General features: G+C 36.7%; 1 long non-coding RNA gene across 1 annotated transcript; it reads right to left on the reverse strand.

Annotated features, from left to right (window-relative positions):
• Positions 1-1078: 1078 nt before the first annotated feature.
• Positions 1079-3355, reverse strand: LOC132858932 (uncharacterized). The gene is made up of 4 exons (XR_009649663.1): positions 3072-3355; positions 2699-2790; positions 2481-2548; positions 1079-2020 (listed from the first exon to the last, which is right to left on the reverse strand). It is a non-coding gene; the product is annotated as an uncharacterized LOC132858932 (long non-coding RNA).
• Positions 3356-22766: the final 19411 nt, after the last annotated feature.

Here is a 22766-nt window from a genome sequence, read left to right on the forward strand (position 1 = left end):
GCTGAACAATTCCAGGATTTACTTTTTTTCACTGGTTGTTGCATTGAAAAAGACTCTTTGAGAATATTAAAAGGAAATTGGTTTGGACTTAGAATAATAAATATTGCATTAATAATAAAATTAGTGAAGTATATTTTAAAATTATCCACCTAATTTATCCAACTAACCAATTTCTACGTAAATTAAAAAATAGCAGATTCTTGTACATTCTGTAACATAAATACAGAATCTGCACCTTGTTATTGATTGTATGTGCACTTGTTTTTTTTTGGATTGACACCGAACATGTTTTTGAATCATTACGTGGGACAAAAATTAATATACAGAGTAAAATGTAAAATGGTCATATTTTTATTTGAAATCTTTCCAATTTTAGTTGGAAAGTTTCATATCTATAAATGTAAGTGGTCTGAAAAGAGACCAAACATTTTTCATTTTAAGCTGGAAATAAAAACTCGTTTTGAACCTTTAAAAGGTCTTACAATCCAAAAAGCTGTCAAAACTCTGGACTTTTACAAGGCTGTTAATTCCTCTTTTCCGTGTTAATTGTATTGCTCGATACCCCTTATGTGTAAATTTTTCTTTTTTTTTTTTTTATTTATGTTATGTTACTATGCCAAATATTAATAACGATTATTGTCAAATGTTTTTTTGTGTGTGAAACTAAATAATTAAAAAGTTTAAACTTAACAAGTTAAACATCACAGAACTATTCGGTCTGTTGTGGATAATATGATTTACTACTTATATTTGTTTCATTTTATACAAACAAGTTTCAATTAAAAAAAGAAAGACAAGGCACATAAATATACGCATAAAAGCCGTTGCTAAGCACCGTATCTAAGCTATAACTTCTCTTCCTGTCTTGATTTGATTGGATGAATCGCGATCCAATCAGCACAAAACAGGAAGCGACGTGATTCGGTACTTTGTAAAATACGATACAACACGTACATCAGTGACTAGGCAAAAAAATACAGAAAGTCAACATGATTTATTTTTGTAATCTTAAATACACACTGTTTATATGTCTGTTAACATGCAGAATGATTTTCCTTAAGATCATTGTCATGTTACACAGTAAATCTACATTGCACTTTTTAAATATAAAAATGTATTAACAATATATTTTGCAATCAGTAATCAGCACATATTTTCATATTTAAACTTTCTGCGAAAAAAAAAGTCATGTGAAATGATCCGCATTTATTTTCCTGTGTGTTTTATTAGCCCCTTCTTCGACATACGTGTTGTTCTGTACCACTTACAGATCATGGAAATTTCTTCTGACACAACACACACTGGTTACGTTTAATCGACGCACTCAGTAGATCTTGCATAATTTCTCTAAATGGTTGTGAAAGACTTGTAAAACATCATAATGGCTTGTTCTGGACAAAAACGTGATCATTCACAACAATTGTTAATATAGTATCTATTACTAAAGCAAATAGATATATATTTCAGTACACTGATTTAATCTAATGCTTAAGTCTAATCATATTTTAAATATAAAATAAATGTTACTCTCCATATTTAAATAGAAATGTACAATAACATTTAATACTACATTTTTTTATTAGTGCTCTTTGCCTAGGGTTCTGTCACAGCACATGACTCCACAGCTTCTGCTAACTCATAGTGACCAAACATGCTTATGTTGATGTTTATTAAAATATATAAAACAAGTGATTTGTTACATTATTCTGGAATAAAAGTTTAGCTAATCATTAGTGTTTGTCTTTATAGCTTTCAGCATAAAACAGACAGTTTTTCCATTAAGAGGATCATCCCGGTATCATCATTATTCTCAACTATGGTTTAATACTTCCTGCAGCTTTAATACAAAGTTGTGTTATAAAAACATTTACATAAGAGCAGTACGATATATAGACCAGAAATGTCTATCAAACTACACACAGTAGACTACACACTACCTACAGCATAGTATATGGCAAAATAAATTTGCAGCTTCAATCTTGTGTCTTCTCACAAATCCAGCACCTCATTAATGGATCTCCTGTAGGACAGAACAGATAAAATTAATATACCACTTCTCGAAGGGCATGTTGCTGAACAGATCGATCACAAATTCTTTTGTATGAGGTTTCTATAACTTGACAGCTAAGGAAATGCTGTCAGGCCTCAAACCACCCCGAGTTTCTCTAGCAGACATACAGGAAAGGACAAAGTCACGTGTTAGACCAAGCCTTGCTGAACAGCCTGCAGGCTCCAGGAAAAGGGAGACGGAAAAACACACACACTTCACATGACTAAATTAAAGTGTTAATTTAGTAACGTGAATTGGTTATGCCACCTGTATGTATGTACGTACATACATACATACGTATGTACGTACACACACACACACCTTATCAGTCATGTTAAGACTGAAGATTTTCTGATCTTTTCTGGTGTGTTGCAGCTTCATTTGCATTAAAAAAAGTAGTAGTTATATCCACAAAGAAATCATATCTTACCGATAATCCCAAGGCATCAGGGCCCGAGGATCCAAAATCATTAGAGATATTATCTGCAAATGATGTATCTGTGAATTAAGTAACAATAACAAGTTAAATATCAAAACAATAACATTATAAATGATCAAAATCTATACACAATGAGGTTTCTTCAGCATCACTGGACTTCAAACCACCACAAGACTCTTTTAAAGGACAGAGACAGAGATTACACTCACCTGATTTAATGCAGACTTTAGAGATCTTTAATCTCAGATTTCTTATGAAACACGAGGAAGTCTCTGGTCATCGAAATTAACTATGAATCCACCTGAAATATAAGTTCACAATAAAACATTTATTACACCTAAACACAAAAGCAACACATGTTTACAGTCATACATGAGAGACTTATTAAACGCATTATCAGATCTAACTTATAAATTAAACAGATAACTTGTGAGACAGAAAAATCCAAAGTGTTTCCTGAACACGTGGCACAAATCTCTACAATTATATTCCCGCGGAGTCAAATGAAGCATTTTACATCTTATTTAATGACCACCAGGAGTGTTTATTAAAGGATCTTTAACCTTTTTTATTCATATTTACCTTCGTTCCTCTTCTTCATCTGTTCACCTCCACCCACGTGTTCCACTGAAGTGTTTTAATCTGATTCTACGCCGATCAGTAAACATCTGAATCATAAGAATTTTAAGACCAGATATAATACAATTTGTTTTGCAAGTAGAATCTGGAAATTCTGACATTTTAGCTTGGAAAAGCTGATGACTTCACAGAGAATACAAAAACACGTGTTCTTGCTTTCTTTCTTCTTTGGTGTTTATTGGCGTTTGGCAGCCAACCTAGAAGGTGCTTTCCCGCCCCCTACTGGATTGGAGTGTGAAATGCGACTCATACATGTTCTGCGCATGCGCTTTTTAACTTCTAGTTCTTTGAATTGAGGCGCTGTTCAGATGACTTTATGTTGTATTTATCGCCATCTCACGATATAAACTGGTATTCCTGGTAATCAATGTATTTCTGAATTTGCATAATAGTTTTGTTATTTGTTTTTGTTTTATAATATTATAGTATTGTTTAATTATTTATTATAGATAAATAAAAAGCTTCACGTGGATTTAGGTTGGATGTTTGTAACAAATAAACGACGACGGGTGTGTTTTGTGTTTTATTGTATGTTTGAGCATCTTCAAATCTCAGCAGCTTCATTATCGGAATCAGATCTCTGGCTCATCGGCCACGTGACCTCATCAAGCAAGAATAAATCTCTCTTAGGTCAATAATGTTTAAGGAACTAGGTTTAAGACTCCATAAACACACAGGGTCACTTTAGTGTGTGTAGCTGAGTCCTGACCATGGTACTCAGGGGCGATTCTAGAATTTTCATTTTAGGGGGCTCAGCCCCCAGGGTAGGGTTGTATACTACTAACCTTATTGCAATCCACTATTCCATTGTATTCGCTGTATTTCACTGTAAAAAATGTGTATGTAAAAAAATGTAAAAGATGTGACCAGTCACTAGAAGATTTTGAGTTGTGAATGTAGTATTTTTTTACAATGAAGACTTCCTGATTCATTACTCACTGTACAAACACACGTACACACGTTTCCAGTACAAACACAACATTTTACTGTTTGCATTTCTATGCTCACATAAAAACCTCAGATAAGGAACTTTTTTGACAAAATAAAATAAACTTTTGACCAACTTTTAACCAGAAAATAACAAAAGCCGTCCCTGCGGATTGAAAAACGCGCTCAATCCACGCAGACTCAGTTCAGGGGAGGAGCTGAAATATGACGCAGCTTGTCGCCGCTTCAAACGCGTTTTTAAAGGGGACTAAAGCGATCAAAAAATAATTAATCAAATAATTTTTTAGGGGGGCTGGGCAGAAGTTTAGGGGGGCTAAAGCCCTAGTGGCCTAGTGACGCCCCTGATGGTACTGATGTTAGAGAGATTGCGCGCACCGCCGCTGGCCAAGGTGCTGAACCACCGCCTTTTACACTCTATCTCTTCTTGGCTGCCGATGCAGAGGCGAAGAGAAGTTCTTCCTCCATGAATTTGCGGCAGTCACTATATGTATTTACTAAGTTATAGTAAATACTGTTCATCAGTTATTACATAGTTCATAACTGTGGGTTTAATGATGTTCAGCTATTAATTTCTAATTCTGTTTTATTGAGCTGGAATTTTAGAGCTGATTATTTTACAGCACTTTTACTGCTGCTGTGTGAGTCTTTTACACCAACATTTATAAGGGAAGCATGTATATTGAGACAAGCACATGTCCTAAAACTGATCCTTGAGGGACCCCATGATTAACTGCCAATTAACTGGAGGAGTAGTGTTTTCAAATATCAAATTTTTTTGTTAATAAAGCCACTGTGCTAAATAAGGGATTGTATTGACTATTTTCTAGCAGCTTTTAGAGCCTGTTTTCAGCTGGAATGTAACATATGTGATATACTGATAACAAGATGTACAGTGTGACAAACTGCTAGCAAAATAGTGTTGTCTAAAAATGACACATTTATAAAAATGTCCTGATCATTTAAATTACATGAGAAAATGCTGAGACCAGATTTAATCTAAGCCTGCAGGATCTTTAGCGTTCCTGTACATCACTGTTTTGTTGTCCTGTGTGTTCCTTTTATCCTGTGTGTTGATTGTCCTGTTCTCATCTCATACTGTTGTGTATTTGCACTTTATGCTGCAATTTTATGTACTGTTATGTGTTGCACCATGGTACTGGAGATATTTTTGTTCCATCATATATAAGATAAAAACCCACTTGACTTGATATGATGTTTTATTTGTGTTCCTCTACAACAGTTCGAATACCTCAAGCATAACCCTTTTAAATAAATGACACGTCTCTATAGTTTGCATTGCATCCAGGAGGAAGACAGTAACAGACTTCCTGCAACCTTAAACTATTGTCACCCTTTGACAAAAGGGGAAAAAAAAATTAATCCAAATCCGTGAGCATTTTACATCACCTGTGTGTGTATATTCTTTATTTTTAATGTTTTACTGTAAGGTGGATGAAGGAAAATGAACTCTAAATGAAATATGGAGTATAAAATATTATTGATTGTATTATTGTCACATCCAGGAAGGAAGGAGACAGACCCGTATGCAGGATAGCTTCAAATGAAAGGGGTTTAATAAATAATGAAGACAAAGACAGAAAAGATGATAACTGAAACAATACAAATGACGACACTTAACAACGACTAGACATAACGAAGGGGTAAACATAATGATTCCGCGCTGCCATCGGCAACACGGCTCACTTAAATATAATAGACAATGATGACACAATATGGATCAGGTGTGACGACAGGGAGGAGCAGACGAATGCGGTGCAGACACGTGACAAGGAACAATAACAAATGCACATGGCCAAAAAGTCCGGGCTGAGTCCTGACAATTATGTTCATTGTTGTGTTTGTTTAGTGCTGCCAGACTCCAGCAGTCACACAAAACAAAAAGGAAACACAATTTAAAGGCATTTTAAATGTCTACACAACTCCTTAATTAACATTTACTTTATTTTACTTTATAAAACTTCTGAAAAAGGATTTGAAATGCTGGAGCCACCTGAAGAGGTTCAGAAAAGATCTTTCAGAGGTCCTAAGAGACAATTCTTTAACCATTTCTTTTTCTCATTAGTTGTAAAAAATGTCACCAGAGCATTTTATAGAGCAAAACACACTGTGAAGTGTTTTATTAATTTTGATTGTGATTATTTTGACCATATCATCATTTTATCCATAATTTCCAACTCCAAGCTGTATAAACTTGTATGCTAATTGGATTCAATGCGTATCAGGTGATGTGCATTTGTGTAACGAGGGAGGGTGTGGCCTAAGGGGATCAACACCCTATATCAAGGTGTGCATTATTATTAAGCAGATTCTTCTCCTCAGGAAAAATGTGCCGTAAAAGAGATTTAACTGACTCTGAAAAGTCAAAAATTGTAAAAAGGCTTTCAGAGGGATGCAGCACTCTTGAAATATCTAAGATTTGGGGGTGTGATCACAGAACCATCAAATGTTTTGTTGCAAATAGTCAACAGGGTCTCTCGCAAGAAACGTGTCAAGAAGAAAAGACTTAAATTAACCGCCAAAGATTTGAGAAGAATCAAACATGACTCTAGCAGGAACCTGTTATCCTCCAGTGCTGCCATATTCCACAACTGCAACCTATCTGGAGTGTCAAGAAGTACGAGGTGTTCAGTTCTCAGACACATGGCCAAGGTAAGAAAGGCTGAAACCCGACCACCTCTGAACAAGACACATAAGTTGAAACGTCAAGAATGGGCCAAGAAATACAGCTTTTTCAAAGGTTTTGTGGGCCGATGAGATGAGAGTGACTCTTGACAGACCAGATGGATGGACCCGTGGTTGGATCACTAACGGGCACAGAGCTCCACTTCGACTCAGACGGCAGCAAGGTGGAGGTGGGGTACCGGTATGGGCAGGTATTATTAAATATGAGCTAGTTGGACCTTTTGGGGTTGAAAATGGACTCATCAACTCTCAGACCTACTGCCAATTTTTAGAAGACACTTTCTTCAAGCAGTGGTACAGGAAAGTCTGCATCTTTCAAGAAGACTTTTATTTTTATGCAAGACAACGCTATAGCGTTATGTATACATCACATGCATCAAAGTACTCCACTGTGTGGCTGGCCAGTAAAGGCCTTAAAGATGGAAAAACTAAAGACATGGCCCCCTTCACCTGACTTAAACCCTATTGAGAACTTTTGGGCCCTTCTTAAGCAGGAAATTTACAGTGAAGGTTAACAGTACACCTCTCTGAACAGTGTCTGGGAGGCTGTGCTTGCGACTGCACAAAAAGTTGATTCTGACCAGATCAAGAAACTGACTGACTCCATGAATGGAAGTCTTGTGACTGTTATCGAAAAGAAGGGTGGCTATATTGGTCACTGAGGTTTTTTTTTTAATTTCAGAAATGTTTATTTGTAAATTGAGTTTGTTTATTCTCAGTTTAACAGGTAGAAATAAACAAATGAGATGGGAAAATCTTTGTTTTTTATTTAGTTGAAGCATAATTCTGCACACTAATAGTTTCTAATAAAGGTGTACATATAGATATTATCTTAAGAAAGCCAAACCATCACTTTTACTATTTAAATGTTCAGGTTTGAGGGTTTGTTAACATTTTGGATTGACCAAGAGCACTGTAGTTGTACAATAACAAAAGTAATCCTCAAAAATACAACTGGCCTAATAATTGTGCACACAGTGTATATACTGTATAATGATACACTTTTGCGATGCATGTTAAAGGTATGAAAGATAAAATGTTCCAAAAACTGATGGACAAATTATAAAATTAGAACGTGTTGAAATTTAGAGAAGAGTTCTCTCTCTCTCTCACACACACACACACACACACACACACACTTATGAGTAGGTAATATATAAATAATAACACTAACATGTTAAAAGCAGGACTTTTTTATTTGTTATAATTTTGCTTTGTAGATTTCCACTAGATGGCTCCAGATTAGAAAAAATCTTGCTTGCATTAATAATATAAATCTGTTTATTTATTTTTTAACTATTTAGTTTTCGATAAAGCATCATGAAGAGAAATCACATGTTTTTATGACAAAAAAGAATTAAAAAGAAGCGAGATTGATTATTTAACTACCAACAGATAGTTGTTTCTCATTAAGTGTTCTCCGTCTGGTCTATTGTCTTTGGCACTGTATTATTAACCCTGCCACTGTACAATACATGTTGGACTATCTTTTTTGCTCAATGACTCAATTAAAAACAGAGGATGTATTATGAAATTTGTTTTATTGAAAATTATGAACTTATTTAATGCCATAACATAGAACATTTTTCCTATTGAGAATTGACAGTCTGGAAATTGTATTTATAATATATTTTTTAAGTAAATTAAATGTTTATTCATTACTTTCTATTTGTCTGTTTTTCATGAAGTCGCACCTACAACCCCAACTATCCGCTCTGAGTTCTTCAAACCTTGCCAAGACAGCCAAGAGTTAGCCTTCTGTCTGAATGAAGGAGAATGCTTTATCATCGAGACAGTGGCAGGAGTTCTGCAGGTAAGACTTTATTTACTCTCACAGGTGAAACTATTTTTAGGGTTGCTTCATTCTTTGCACATGTTTCTGCTACATGATGCTGCAACAATCCGTGTCTATGATTCAAGTTTTTGTTAGTTATTTTACTAATAAGTATCCATAAACAACATAAAATAAGCTTTTGATAAGCTAATAGCATGCGTGGTGGGCAGTGGAAATCTGTGTATTTTACGTCAAGCCTACACATTGAACGTGAAGTGCCTACACATTACCTGGACTTTATTACGATTCGCCAATCACCTGTACAGTATATACATACATACATACATATATAATGGCTGTCAACGTTAATGCATTAATGCATGCAATTAATACAAAATCAAATTCATAAAACACACAAAGGTGCATCATTAACGTAATTTGCGTTATGCAGACAATATTGGGGTCGGGAGTTTATCACTCTTTGCATCATACATATATATATGCAGCATGTAGGCTCGAGTGGACAGAGCACTTGCTTTTCAAGAAAGATTAGTAGGAGAATATCTACAACAGCTGAACCAGCTCAATGTTAGACACAGTTAAGCAGCATGCTGCCATGGCAGCCAGCGCCACAGGTGGCACCCACTTATCAAGCTCTTCCACTCATTGCACACCCAGAAATATACCTATAATCCAGTCCTGTGTAAGAGTTTCTTGTTACATTGTTCCCTATATTCAAGTGAATAGGGCGGAATTTCTAAGAAAGAGGTGAGCCTGTGTCATTTTTTGAATGTTTCATTGAATGCTTTCCTCAACTGTTTGCACCCTACTCAGAGGGAAAGGATTCAGGGAAAGGGTTCCATGATATCAAACAGGGAAACCAGATCTTCTCTATATATTGTCTAGAGTCCGGGGCACTGGTTGCCAGTGGTAGATGGCTAGTAGAACAAACCAAAATTAAAGACAGTGTACCAGCAAAGGATTATGTCTGGACATCATAACATTTCCATGACAATCAGGCTACACTAAATTCATTTACTGACCTGTCTGTTTGCCCCTGCCAGCTTCTGAAATGGTGAGGCACATAACCCTTGGAAGAATAGTCCTCTCCTAACCCAAGAATCATAAAGCCTATAAAAATAGAGCCTGCACAAATAGAACACCCAGAATAATGGCATCATAGCACACTAGGTTCTAGTAAAAGAACATTGCCTTGAAACCCTGTCCTTTTCAGTCTCCACTCCAAATACAAACCCTCTGCCGAGGACCAATTGGAGGTGGCAAATTTCACACTTTGCCAAACCCATTTAACTGCAAGTCAGTACCCTCCACCAAGTTCCCAGTCATGCTTGGTTTTTCTTGGGACCATTGAGAGCATTCTGAGCAGCTGCATCATTGTCTGGTTTGGGAACTGTACCATCTCAGATCGTAAGACCCTGCAGTGGATAGTGAGGATAGCTGAGAAGAACATTGGAGTCTCTCTTCCCTCTATCATGGACATTTACACCACACGCTACATCCGCAAAGCAAACAGCATTGTGGATGACTCCCTCTGCCGTCTGGAAAAAGGTACCGAAGCATTCGGGCCCTCACAACATGACTGTGTAACAGTTTCTTCCCACAAGCCATCAGACTCCTTAAAGAAAAAGACATTATTTCGACTCCAGCCATTTTATGAACACAAAGGAAAGTTTAAGGTGTTTGATTACTGACCAGAAGGTCATGAGTTCGAATCCCAGGTCCACCAGGCTGCCACTGCTGGGTCCCTGAACAAGGCCCTTAACCCTCAATTGCTCAGTTGTATAAATTGAAATAAATTGTAAGTCACTCTGAATAAGGAAGTCTGATAAATGACAGAAATGTAAATGAAGATGAAAGAAAAAGAGGATTTTAAACATGGGGTGTTAAAGGTGGGCCAACATGACACTATAATTATGTAATACAAAACAACTTAACCTTTTTTGTTTGGTGGAAGCTGATTGGTGGAGGTGTGGCCACGCCCCATACCATGATATTAAAAATAAAACAACAACCCTGACTTACTAACTTTCTATCAGTTCATTCACTGTTTTTACAGGACAGCTGTGTGATGAGAGAGACGTGTGCTTGAACACGTGAGTAGATAGACGTGAGTGTCTTGTCCCTGAATCAGGATTTTTTCCAAACAGCCCTGGAGACGGTGCGGCTTCTTCGTGTCCTCGGTCTCACCTGCAAAAGTTTACATCACAACCCACATAATGAAGCATAGAGTCTGTGTAGAGATATTTCACAGCTATATTTTTATATCTATCAAAGCGTATAAGTTTATTATGTTAGTATTACTGTCATTTATTGTGTAGTGTTGATCACTATGCCTCCAAAATAATCACCAAAAATAAAGTATAAAACGATTTGCACACACAATTAGTGAATAATAATAATATAATAATAATATTATTATAGATATAATAATAATAATAATAATAATAATAATAATAATAATAATAATAATAATAATAATAATAATAATAATAATAATAATGAAAAACATGAATTATTTGATTCACGAAATTGATTCAACATCAAAATGACTTCTGATTTCTCAGAAAACGGAAAAATGATTTAATTTGGAATAAAGTTTTTTACTTTTTAAAGCTGGGGTGTACGTTGTTTGAGAAATGCTTCAGAAAACTGAGGTGGAGTCGGGGTTGGAGGAGGGATTTTAAATCGCAGCAGCAGAAATGCGCTAGAAAGCTGGGAATTTAAAAGGTCGGATGTTACGGATGTCGTAACCGGATTGGTGCACACCATGAGCTGATTATCAGCTGATGCTTGCTTGACTGAGGTGGCCTGCTGACCTAACGCGATGCTTGGTTTGGTTGTCTCTGTGGTTATATTTGTAATAGCCAGAATCCACAAGAGATTTGAGAAATGTTGAATCATTGCTGTGACTAATGGGCTTTCATGGAAAATTCTGTGTCAGACTAGGGAGAGAGAGAACAGGATGCCCATGTTCCTGCCATAAATGTTGCCAAAATAAATACCATATTTACTTTCTTTGCCAACTCTGAGTCTGATTGTGTTTTATATGTAGATAAAAACAGCCACCACAGCATCTGACCAGAAGTTCAATAAGAAGCAAGTTCATGATGTACAGTATTTACAATAAAAACAGTATAATATACAGATGAATATGTTATAGACAAGATGTACAGGTTCGGTGTTATAGACATAATGTACAGGGTGTTATATATTATACTGATATGATATACAGGGGTCGGGGTGTGAGGCAGTGTTCAGTAAGGTGACCGCTCAAAGGGAAAAGCTGTTCCTCAATCTGTTGTTTTTTTTGTCTGGAGGGTCCTAGAAGGGAAGTGGTACAAACAGTCTGTAGGCAGAGTGAAAGGAGGCAAAGAATTCTTTGGCTGGAAGTGAAATTTGGTGTAATGCAATGGGCTGGTGAGCTTAACACAGCTGGTCAGGATGCCTCCGCTCACACAAAGGTGCAAGAGAAGTTCATAAATTTCATCCTGCTGAACAACCTCAAGCCAGTGGGTGAACAGATATTAGAACATGAGGCATTTCAGTGTCTCTGACTATTCATCTGGCAGGATTAAAAGCATTTACAGCCAGAGAATTTCTCAGTTCATATCTCAGTTCCTGTTTGTACAGAAGTCCTCTATTCTTTAAGGGTTAAAATAATTTTGTTCTCTCCTGGTGATGGTATTCATATTAAATTTAAATAATTTAAATCAGTATTTTAATCACACTAACATGCAGGGCTTTTTATTTGTTAAATTATTCTTTGTATACTATTTCCACTAGATTACACGAATTCTGGTTGCATTATTAATATACAGTAGATTGGATTAGATTCAACTTTATAGTCATTACAGATGTACAAGTAAAAGGCATATGTTAGTTATATATTATACATTATATTGCTATAATATACAGGGGTCAGGTTGTGGTCACTGGAAGGCAGTGTTCAGAGTTTCCCTTCAGAGAAATCGGTTCCTCTGTCAGCGATGCGAGGATAAAAACAGACCCTAATGCAGAATAAAAAAAAAAATAAAAAACACGGTTTATTAAATAAAAGAAACAAAACCAAACAAAAGACACAATAAAAGACAAGGATTCTGGCTAAATTCTAAAGACAATTAGACACATAAGGGACAGGTGTGTTGAGGTGGACAGGAATACTGATATAACTCAGAACTCAGTCTAGTGTTTAATTTTCCAGATGCTCTTGATTAGTCATGCTACACATATAGTCAATCCCGCACTGAACAAATCTAGCCAATCGGTGGCATTCCAGTGTTTCTGACTATTTATCTATCAGGGTTAAAAGCATTTACTGTACAGGTGGAGAATTTCTCAGTTTGTGCTTTTGTACGTTCCTGCTCCTACAGAAGTCACATATGAGCCTGTGATCTAAAGGTAAAGCTCTTACCTGATTCGTGCTGCACAGAAAAAGAGTTTGAGAAACGTTTTGAAACGTTTATTGTGAATCTGTAAGTTTTCGATCTTTTTCTGTTTGTGTTGTTAAATTGTAGTAACACTTAAGTATAAACAGACACACAGTAACTTTACAGCCGTAAAGTCAATGTGGTGTCAGATAATATATCTTTATGTGTGATGATTATTTAATCTTTATTTAAGTCTTTTAAGAAGCACTCTGTTAACTCATAGATCATCAGCTATAGCGTGTGTGTGTTTATGTGTGTACGTGTTAATATGTGTGTGTCTACAGTATGTTTGTGTGTGTGTGTGTGTGTGTGTGTGTGTGTGTGTGTCCGTGTGTGTGTGCATCAGCTATAAAGTTTCCTTTTCTTTACATCATGCTGCTCTTGTAGGTAACTCTCTTATAGGACTTTCTGAAACACCATGAAGTGGCTTTTAATTCCTGGCATCACTGTGATGGGTAAGTGATACTGTTTATAGTCCTGTATTAAACACTGATGACAGATTCAAACATTTCTTGACATGATGTTGTGTTTATCCTAGTTGTGTTTTACCCAGAGCCGATCGGCCGCTATACGCTCACTACGCAAGTTGCGTAGGGCCCCGCAAATTACGCAAGGCCCCGCCTCCCCCGCCTCATTTTACAGCGCGTGTTAATATTTACTGTGTAGATGACAATATGAAGCGGAGCTATCCATCTGGCTATGAAAAGAGAAAAAAGAAAAAAATGAGAGTGAAATGTGAGAACAGCAATCAGGTAAACTTGTGTTCTCTTCGAGTTTGATGTCAGCAAGAGCAAATAACAGTAAAGTTAAGTTGATTCTGTCTCTAGTCTCTATCTGACTAGCTAAATTAGCTGTGCAGTGCTGCCGGTGCATCTCGTGGCCTGTCTGTCACACAACTATTTATTGCGTGAACATACGCGTGAATAAACGCCCAAGGGCAACGGTGTTTATAAACGGCAGCTCGGTAACCGCACCGCGCGTGAACATGCGTTCTTATGCGCGTGCAATCGTGCACGAATTGACACGCGCGCTTTCCAGCAGCAACATCTGTGTGGGGACCAGTGCAAAAAGTAGCGTGATAGCGCTCCTAAATGACAATGTTTATAGTCTCTCAATCAAGGGTACAACAACGTTAATGCAATATGGAAACCAATGGATTTACATTGGAATGAGCATAATGCCAGGTCAATGCACATCCCTCAGTAAATAATAAGCATCAGGGATCAAGTATTGCTCTCATGCATACTATAAAACACAGTAATACGGTATGGCAAGCCATTTTAGCTTTTATACATTCACATGATATGGATTTTTGATATCAAGAATTCAGTATTCGATACTTAAAATGTAAATATTAAGTGTGATTTCTAGTAGTAACCATATTTTTGATATCAGGAATTACATTTTACAATCTGCTATTGCATATTCACTAGTTGAATATTGCAAGAGCCAAGTCATATTATAAATAGTATTTTATATTTGAAAATGGATATAGAGGAATCTGAGGTAGGCAGTTTAAGTGGGGCTATTGCTAATATTCAACTCAAAATTCTATTTAAAATATTCCATTCAATAAAGATTTGTTTATACCTCATTCAGTTCTGTATTGTTTTACTCTTTGACCGAGAGATGGAGCAAACTTTTTTAAAATGAGGGAGGTTGGAGGGCCCCTTAGCAGAATTTTGCTTAGGGGCCCAGGGAGGTCAGGATCGGCTCTGGTTTTACCATGGAACCTCTAGTGGGATCCAGAATATTGTATGGTGGCGTTTTGGACAAGAGAGATTAAGAATATAAGACAAGAGTAGAGACATGATGGATTGGATGGGGTTCTGTCGGGGTTCTCATTAAACCTATTAAAGACATTTAAGCTTCTGTCTAAGTGACTATAAGACAAACAAGAATGTTTAAGTCGACAGACAACAGCAGCAACTATATTTGCAGTAAATTTCTGTAAATATTAACATAATGTAGTAACTGAAACATAATGTGCAGTGATGATACACTGACTACGTTACTAGTAGCATTTATTTCTGGATAGTGAAGGAGACACCGCGTTAATCAGAGTATCTGTGTTTAATTCTGTAAGGAAGTGAGATTCGTCCCATAAAGTAGAGTTCACTTACAGTATGTATGCATGAATATTTTCTCGTGTATGAATATCAATGAATTTAAGCAGCTGCATAATTATGTGTGTGGTTGTTGTGTTATTTGTGTGTTGGGGTTTGTTTTGGGTTGATGCATAAACAAATTCATTCATTCATTCATTCATTCATTCATTCCTTTTCTACCGCTTATCCGAACTTCTCAGGCGTCATCGGGCATCAAGGCAGGATACACCCTGGACGGAGTGCCAACCCATCGCAGGGCACACACACACACACACACACACACACACACTCTCATTCACTCACGCGATCACACACTACGGACAATTTTCCAGAGATTCCAATCAACCTACCATGCATGTTTTTGGACCGGGGAGGAAAGATCCGTTTTTGGACCCGGAGGAAGATCTCTTATTCTAATGATACTTACAGACCTTGTGAACTGAAAGTTAAAGGTTTTGTTAAGTTCCTGTGAGCTGAGTGAACATTCTAGTGTAGAGTTTATTTGTAAATTCAGTCCCACTTTGTACGGTTTTTATACTGATGTACTGTAGTCAGTCTCCATGCATGTCAGGTAGTGTGTTAACATCCAAATGACACAAAATGTCTTTTAGTGTTGAAGTTCTACAGTTTCTCAGTCTACAGCTTTGAAAATGTCCTAATAGATAATCAAATAATATATAATATTTTTTCCCAGGGCAACAACAATTCATGACCAACAACAGTGTTCCTGTTTGTTTACATTATGAGAATGCAGAGACAGAACCAGATTTAATCCAAGACTGCAGGATCTTTAGCTTTCCTGTACATCACTGTTCTGTTGTCCTGTGTGTTTCTTTTATTCTGTGTGTTTATTGTCCTGTTCTCATCTCACACTGTATGCAATCTTATGTACTGTACTGTTAAATGGTACATGGTATTTTTGTTCTATTGTGTACAAGCTATATACTGTAGCTGTGATGTGTGAAGGGACTCGTGGCTGGTGAGGCACTGATTCTTTCAGTGTCAGATTTACAAATTCATGAATTTAAACGAGTATCTTAAATTCACCATTCAGGTGGCTGCTTGCACATTGATGAATGTTTATTTATTATCTCCTGTTTTAACTTGAACAGACATATTAAATGAAGAGGAAACACAACAGTATTTAAACATCTACACAATGACTTAATTAACATTTACTTTAGTTTACTTGTATTCAACTTCTACTGAAAAAGATTTGAAGTGCTGGAGCCACCACAAGTGTTTTATTTCCTTTGTTTTAAACCATATTTAAACATGCAGGTACTGTATAAAGATATGCTTTTATGATGATTATTAGAGGTACAAAAGTGACAAGACGTTCTGTCCTAAGTCTAAGCCAAAAACTGCTGATCAAATTATGAATATGTCGAAATGTAGAGAACGTTTGTATTTGTGTTAGATGATCATATTTGCTTATGTTGTTTAAGGGTGCAAATTATTCTGTAATTGACTGTAAGAGAAACACAGATGCTGTTTACTCTCATGGTGACGTTTATGATATAGACTGTGTGATTGTCTTTAATGATTGTTTATAAGAATTTGTTTAAAAGTCATATTTTGGATCTTATTCATATTAAATTTAAACACTTTGAATGCGTATTTTAATAACATGCAGGTTTTTTGTTAAACTGGTTCTGTATGGACTATTTCCACTAGATTTTACACATTCTTGTTTGTATTATTAATATAAACCTGTTTATCTCTTTTTCCCTATAAAAGAGAGACATTATTTTGCGATGCTTTTATTTTGTGTTTTTCACTTTGATTTTTTTCATTTTGTAATAAAGTAAATAAAATGCAACTAACCAAAAGCACAAACCGCTTCAGGCTCTAATTCTTAAACCAAAGATTAAAATAAAGATGTCTAACTGTCTGAGGAGGTTTGTACACAGTTCCAAAGAACTTCTCTATGGTAAGCCACACTTTTTAATCTTTTAAAAGCCCCACTGAAGGAACTGAAAGATCAAGAAGTGTGGCCACACGTTTTGATCTTTCACTTCCTTCAGTGGGGCTACAGTATGACTAAGGCTATAGCTGTGGTAGGAATTTAGCAAATAATTTGTAATTCCTAGAACTCTGGCGCGCACTTTGGTTCTGGCATGTGTAGAATACTACTGACTTTGTTTAGGTCTGCCTGTAGCACTTTTTCTGTGACTTTGTGTCAGACGAAAAGTATTTCACTTTTACCAAACTCACATTTTTCATTTAGGGTGAGTCCGTTAAGACCTTGTTCAGACGCTGGTCATGTTCAAGTTTGTCTTGGCCGAAAACAAGAATGCATTCTTTGGGCTTTGAACTCAATACAGATGCTAGACGAAAGCGTCAAACCGTCTAATCCATCTCGGGTAATCTGCTGAGTTAGAGAAGTCAAACGGCAACGGCCATCTTTCAGTCTGTTTGCTGTACTGGTTCGCTGTAACCTATCCTTAAGGTTCACTTCTGACACCATGTACTGTATAATATTCATTCATTCATTCATTCATTCATTCATTTTCTACCGCTTATCCGAACTACCTCGGGTCACGGGGAGCCTGTGCCTATCTCAGGCGTCATCGGGAATCAAGGCAGGATACACCCTGGACGGAGTGCCAACCCATCGCAGGGCACACACACACTCTCATTCAATCATGCAATCACACACTACGGGCAATTTTTCCAAAGATGCCAATCAACCTACCATGCATGGGGGAGGAAACCTGAGTACCCGGAGGAAACCCCCGAGGCACGGGGAGAACATGCAAACTCCACACACACAAGGCGGAGGCAGGAATCGAACCCCCAACCCTGGAGGTGTGAGGCGAACATGCTAACCACTAAGCCACTGTGCCCCCCTGTATAATATTCTACATATTTTATTTTATGATTATTTTGTGATGCTTTCATTTTGTGTTTTTCACTTTGATTTTTTTTCATTTTGTAATAAAGTAAATAAAATGCAACTAACCAAAAGCACAGTGATTGGTATCAAAATTGGTATAATATACTCATGGTATCTTAAGTATGTAACCTAGTGAACCAGCATTAATGTGTGTTTGTGTGTGTGTGTGTTTATGTGTGTGTGTGTGTTTCTGTATGTCTGTCTAAGTGACTACAAGCTCCTGCGCCTGCTCAATTTAGAGGTGTATGTGTGTGGTGTTGTATTATTTTCCTGTATGAAATAAATAAAAGAAATTTAAAGTAAGTAGTAAAAAAAAATAATAATTTCAATAAGCTTAAACATGAGACTTCACTATCTTTAGACGTCTCCATCGCCCATAAAAGAGAGAGAAAAAAGTCTTATCTTCAGATAAATTAAAATTACACATCATTTAAAAAATACTTAAGTCCTGTTGGTCCAGTAATCACACTGTAATGTTTTTATGTTCACATCTAAATCTAAAGTCTAATCCAATAGTCCACGTCCACAGTAGAACTGCTCTGTTTACTGAAATATATTTTAGTTTCAGGTTTATTTTCATTACACACAAGGGACTGATGGAATAAAGTTCAAAGTATCACCTAACTGACTTGTGTGAGATCTTTCTTTAACATTCTCAAAAGTCTGGACTGTTTGTTTCTGGAGCCTGTTGAGTTTTGTCCCTTGGTTCGGTTTATTTAAACATATATGAACACAGCAATCGTGCTCAGATCTGCACTGAATCAATCAGGCTTAGACGACCTGAACAATGTACTGAACAAGGATTGTTTTCCAAAAGAAACAGCTTTAAATTATGGATTTATGGTGTGTCACATATTCAAAATATATTTTCTGATTTATTCTCTGATCTGTTAGTTTACCTGCTGATGCAGCAGTGCCAAGCCTTCATCGTCACAGAATCGATGGTGAATATAGCCCCGACCCTCCCGTGTAACTGCTCAGGAAATTGTCCAGTGGTTCGGTGGATCCGCTTCATTCCTGGTGGAGCTGATGTTGTTGCTGAGAGCTGGGACTGTTCAAAACAAGAGCATTGTCAGAAAAGATTTACACTACCAGGAGATACAAGCAGAGGAGATTTCTCCCTGATGATCAGTTCAGTAGCCTACAATGATGCAGGCTCTTACATGTGCAGCTGTAATGAAAAATTACCTATTATCTACAGCTTTGAAAGTGTCCTATATTATATATTTTTCCAGGGCAACAACAATTCACAACCACCAACAGCGCTCCAGTTTCAGGATGGTTTGTACTGCTAGGATTTTTCATATCTGTATGGATCAACATCATCGTCCTGATTATTTACATTACATGAGAAAATGCAGAGACCAGATTTAATCTAAGACTGCAGGATCTTTAGCTTTTCTGTACATCACTGTTCTGTTGTCCTGTGTGTTCCTTTTAGTCTGTGTGTTTTTGTCCTTGTGCAAATAGTTGACTATAAGAGAAACACAGATGCATGAGATTTACTCTCATGGTGATGTTTATGATATAGACTGTGTGATTATCTTTAATGATTGTTTATAAAAATTTGTTTAAAAGTCATATTTTGGATCTTATTCATATTAAATTGAAATCATTTGAATTTGTGTGCCAGTTGTGTGATGCTGCTGGTATGTGTTGTGAACCTTTTCCTGAGAAGACCAGGAGACTTGGATTTCCTTGTGCAGTAGTCTTTATTGTAGACACTCGATGAACGCTATTTAGTCGGGACCACTTTGTCAAATGAAGATTTATTAGATGATATGCATACAGTTAGTGTTGGTGGTATGGTTCTGTTCTGTGGCATTTACTGTAAATCACTGAACGGTGTTCATCTGTGCACCAGAAGTTGATGGACCTTCCTCCTGCTCTTCTTCCACACTCGGGGGGTGTAGATTGTGAATGTGTAGATTGTTTGCCGTGTAGACACATAATATTAACATTACCTCTGTAGACCTCTCTGTGGCAAAAGAAACGGTTTATTCATCATCCCCATCATCCTGTAAAAATGAGCATTCCATAAAGTACACTTTATAATATTATTTGTCATAATTTATGGTGTATTGAGTAGGCTACTTACAACTGCCTGGGGTTCTGTTGGGACAGGAGGGTCCAAGAGCCAGATAGTATCATACGAATATGTTGGGACCAGTGTTGTAATGTAACGGAGTACAAATACAAATACTTCGCTATTTAAATTTATGTCAGCTTTCACTTTTACTCCACTTCCTAGATAAAATATATACTTTTACTCCGATATATTTCCACTAAGCATCTTCGTTACTCGTTACTACAAAATAAAATCAGAAGAAATGTGTGCGACTTCCTCGAGTAAAATCGTTTTACTCATCATCTGCCTCGAAGCCTCTTTTAATTCATTTTAACGCTCACGTCACGTTCTTGTGCAATTATTGTGTGTGTGTGTGTGTGTGTGTGTGTGTGTGTGTGTGTGTGTGTGTGTGTGTGTGTGACAACGCGCTTACGTCAAAGCGGAAGGAGACGCAAGGAGTTAGATGTCTTTTGATGTGAGGGCGCGTGCTAGTGCGGGCTGCAAAATGTAAGAGCGCGATAACAATGTCAATGAGCAAAGAGAAGAAACAAACAGGAGAAAACGACAGAAAATGTCCAAAGGAAACATTGCTTCAAAGCGCAGGGCAAGCCTCAGTTCTGAGCATGTTGATATGTTTACCTTTTTTCATTGCAATCACATGCTCCTTTAAAGACTTTTAAAGCACACACACGTTGAGAGAGACTTTTATATTCTGATTAATATATATATGCTTAAAGCACTCGGTGTGAAACCATGCATGGACTCCTAGGTCCAAGTTCCTGTCCATGTTTTTGCCTCTTAAATACCACAAAGCATTCCAAGAAGACAGTAAAGGCTTATGTTATGCCTGAGCTGTAGATTTTGAATCTTTTAGTTCTGAAAGTTAAGTTGCATGACTTAAAGGCAGTATTTTGGTATTATTATTTATTTATTTATTTATTTATTTATTTAATTTGAAAGTAATAGATTTTTTTGTTTTTGCATCTCAGAAAAGGGTTCATTTAAAACCCAGAATTGTCAAATGAGGATTTATTAGATGATATGCACAGTTAGTGTTGGTGGTATGGTTCTGTTCTGGGCAAAAATCCACGCGCCCGTCCGTGCGCATGTATGGACAGAGCGGGGAGAGCAGCGACTAGAAAATAAAATGAGAAATATAACAGTATAACAGCAGAACCATTAATCATGCATAGTATTAAATATGCTCACTTACATGTTTTGTAAATAAATAAATAAATAAATAGAGAGAGAGGGAGAGAGAGAGAGAGAGAGAGAGGGAGAGAGAGAGAGAGAGAGAGAGAGAGAGAGAGAGGGGAAAAAAACGAATACGTAATGAAGAATTATAACGTAAACTGGTACACGAACAACGGGTTCCGGCTAGGTGGAGTCGGGGTTGGAGCAGGGAGTTTAAATCGCAACAGCAGCGATGCGCTAGAAAGCGACTCAAAGCATGGGCATAAATTCCGAGGGTGGACGGAGGGGACATGCCCCCACCCCCCCGGCCCCGAATCCCCCCAAAAAATATTATTGGCCAAAAAAATTGGTCTCCCCCAAAAAAATTATTTAAAAAATATCGCACTCTCTATTGTGAAAAATATATGTATGTATACCTAAATAATTGTCTAAGTAGAAAAAACCCGCAAAGAATGCATTTAGAAACAGTTGATTTCCCCCTCACCTTCCTCACAGTGATTTGACCCACTGCCTGCTTTCCCAGTTCATCACCTACTCTGCACACACGAGACAGGTGTGTGGCTGCGGCTCAATTAATGTTGAACTCCATTAAGTAGGGGATTTTATTCACTTTAAATAAAGCGATTCTCTTTAATGTGGTTGATGCAGATTCATTCATAAATTAGTTGCGGCAAAAATGCTGATTAATGATATAATTTTCCAAGAATCTGCTATATTAGCGATTAAAATATAACTTATCTAGTTAACGTTAGCTTGTTTACAATAGCTTGTTGCATAGTGCACTGCAATTAACACGCCAAAGACGTTTTGTTTTTATACATAGAGCAGTTACTGTAAATTCATTATTTAATAATTGATTTTGTTACAAAACATTACTGATTTTATATATATTTTTCACAATAACAGTCATGTTTATATTTTATTGTATGTTGGTGGCTTAACTTTAAACAACACAAACAATGCAATAAATAGTTAAAGAAAAATCTGCTTTGTCATGGAACCTGAGAAAAACTTTGAAAATAACCATAATGACGCAGTCTCCATGCTACAATGATAATGATAGAAACAAAGTTTTTCACTGTGGGGGCATATCTTTATAAGTACAATTAGACTTATTAGTTGGCTCAATCAATGGGAATTTAAAGGGTCGGATAATATGGATGTAGTAACCGGATTGGTGCGCGTCATGAACAGCTGATTATCAGCTGATGCATGCTTGATGACGTTACCTGCCTGAACTAACGGGATGCTTGATTTTTCTAAAAAAAAAAAAAGGAAACCAATTAGTTGTTCATTTTAAGAGACCTGTCTTATTTTCTCTTGTATATTTAATATTGCTCTTTAATTAAGCAAAAATACATTTTATCCGATTACTCGATTAATCGATTACTAAAATATTCAATAGCTACAGCCCTAGTGCGACTGCAATAAGGGAAGTTTGGCGAATCACTGCTCCTAGATTGCATTACGCTCGCATGCTCTATTTCAGCGTAATG

The sequence above is a fragment of the Tachysurus vachellii genome, chromosome 2 (genome assembly GCF_030014155.1).
Source record: "Tachysurus vachellii isolate PV-2020 chromosome 2, HZAU_Pvac_v1, whole genome shotgun sequence".
In the NCBI taxonomy this organism is placed as follows: domain Eukaryota; kingdom Metazoa; phylum Chordata; class Actinopteri; order Siluriformes; family Bagridae; genus Tachysurus; species Tachysurus vachellii.